The 2,712-nt window shown below is 28.4% G+C and overlaps 1 long non-coding RNA gene across 1 annotated transcript; it reads right to left on the bottom strand.

The window, feature by feature from the left end:
• Window positions 1-730: 730 nt before the first annotated feature.
• LOC106688071 (uncharacterized) lies at window positions 731-2,140 on the bottom strand. The gene is made up of 2 exons (XR_001344273.2): window positions 2,005-2,140; window positions 731-1,094 (listed from the first exon to the last, which is right to left on the bottom strand). It is a non-coding gene; the product is annotated as an uncharacterized lncRNA (long non-coding RNA).
• Window positions 2,141-2,712: the final 572 nt, after the last annotated feature.

The following is a 2,712-nucleotide window of genomic DNA, read 5'->3' as shown; positions in this document are numbered from 1 at the left end:
GAAATAAATTTTTAAAAAAACTTCAACTTTCCTTTATTTATTTATCAGTTTTCCCTAATTTCATTAAGTCAAAGGAATTTTTTCGAGTACTCATAGCACTCTGAAAATTTCTAATATCTTTGTATAATTATTTTTAGATACAAGATTAAAAGAATGTTTTAAATAGCCTCAGGTAAATTGTTAAAAGCAAATTAAAAATTATAATTAATATAAAAATATCACTGGCCGGGTCAATGTCAATGATTCATTCATCATTAAATAAATCTAGGGCAGGACAACTTAGCTATAGATAACATAACCTTATCTGCTGGTGAGTTTAGAATTTTTTTTCTCCTTTACTAAACATTGTTCTAATTCACAACTGCTACTCCGATATGCCAGTCAGCTTCTAATTAATTAACAACAAAAAAAAAATGGTCGGCCACTGCTGTCAGCTACAATCACATGAAGTGATGAATATTCAGGCCTCAGAGCAAAAAAGGTATTGCACAACCTTTTTGAACAAGTGTTTCAACTTTAATAATCATAAAATACAATAGTTTTAAAATTATAAATCTTATATTAACCTACAACAATAGAACAAATCACAAGTACTGCAGACAACTGAGCACACGCCCAACTGCCATTTGGAATGATACTTTTTTACTTATACCAAAAATGCTTGATAAGGTATTAAAGCTATAATGTTAGGATCAGGAAAGTTTAAAATGAAAATGAGAAACTGAACAACTACATTTATACATTAATTTATTAGTATCACATAAAATAGTTCAAAATGCATAACGGAATGACTGTACATTAATTCACTGACTAATTGGTAACATAATAAAGTATTTAATTTACTTCAATGAAAACTCGTAATATGCTTTTGTACTAAAGCCGACACCAACAAGGCCCACTATCAAGCTAGCTCCATAAATGATATTGTCAAAAGATCCGCCTTTCTGAAAAACAGGGGTTGCATCCTCAATACCAAATTTATCTTTAATTGGAGCAGTTTTCGCATATCCAGAAAACACATCAGAAACTCCAGAGCTCCTGTGTCTAACGCCTCTCAAGACAGACAAACCTACTCGTGAAAGACTCATAGTAACCTGTTAAAAATGAAAGTTTAGAATAATACAATTAAACATAATTACAACTTTATAATTACAACTAAGATATAGTGAGATTAGAATTTAACCCATAAAGATTATAATAATAAAACTAAAAGACTCATAAATTGGCTAAAATTAAGATTAACTTAACCACCCATTACTCATAAATTCTCGATTTACAAAAACTTCTCAACATTCAAATACTTAAAAAATGCATTCAAATAAAGGTTAATTATTCATTAAATTAAAAGTAGTATTTAAAGAAATATGTATATAATTTAATATAAACACAAATTCCAATGAGTATCATTTCTTCAATGCTTACAAAAATATATTTCACGAATGAGAGGCTAGGTAAAAGTTAGGCAGTTAGAGAGATATTTGCAACCCTGCTTTTTATTATTGTAGTATAAAAACAAATGAATAACAGCTAGAGTAAGAACTTCATTTCAGAGTTCATTTGAAGTATTCATCTACTTCACAATAATTGATGTGACTAATAAGAGTCCAAAAAAAGAACGAATAGCCTAAATAACAAGTTGAAAGTAAGAAAATTTAAGTTATGGGTCTAAATTTGGAATGTTACTATAATGATGGTATACTTTTATCATTGAGAAAGCTTAACCTTCAGAAACCAATAATATTCATTATTATTAATAGTTGAGAAATGACTAGTACTTTATTAACAGAATATCTTTCAAATATAAAATAATTAGCAACTAAAAATATAAGTAAGAATAGGTTATCATTCACTATCAGTTTTAAGGTGGATTTTAGAAATATAACACAATTTAGTGTAGCTATTTTTGCAAACAATTGGTATATTTATACCAAACAAACGTTACAATTAAACTCTGGCAGAAGAACATAGGCTAAATATAAAAATAAAGAAGATAAAAATACTTACAACAGGTATTTGGCAGCCGAACAAATATGGCGACAATCACAAATAAGACTAAACCTTTGCTATATGAATATTGATATTAGTATTGTTAAATATTGTTACAGATGATTAAGTACTATTTTTTTAAAAAATATCTAAAATAAATTAATGCAACTAATGCTACTAAAATACTTTAAAATTAAAGGACAGTAAAAAAAAATTGTATTGAATGGGAAGGGAGAGGGGGGAAATTAGATATTCATAAAAATATACCACATTTTCAAAGAAACGACTACAATGTCAATCTGAATGACAGTAAATCGGAAGATATTTTGATTGATCGTGCTGAGTAATAGTGATGGATTACCAAGAAAATTTTGAAATTCGATTATTCAAAATTGGAAGTGGAAGGGAGGAATGCTGTTTCATTTTCATTGCCTACTTGCGTTTCATTTTATTCTCACAGGTAAAAGTTAGACAAGCTCTCTGTTTATTACGAATCGAAAGATACATTGGAAAATAATCTGACTGTTTGGTATCTTTAAAGCAATCAAGCATCAGTCGGCCAAAATACAAGTCAGTCTCATCAGTTTGTCTTTTGAATGACTATATGCCATTCCGACTGACAGTCATTAGTGTAGGTGTTCATCGAAACAAACATGCCTGTATTTAAAGCAAATATTAAATACGTTTGCATTACTTTACTTAAATATTTGCATTTCATTTAATTTT

Source organism: Halyomorpha halys, unplaced genomic scaffold, assembly GCF_000696795.3.
Source record: "Halyomorpha halys isolate HHAL.00 unplaced genomic scaffold, Hhal_1.1 Scaffold1049.1, whole genome shotgun sequence".
NCBI classification, from domain to species: domain Eukaryota; kingdom Metazoa; phylum Arthropoda; class Insecta; order Hemiptera; family Pentatomidae; genus Halyomorpha; species Halyomorpha halys.
Note: the sequence above shows the minus strand (reverse complement) of the source record. Positions and strands in the feature narration are given on the sequence as shown.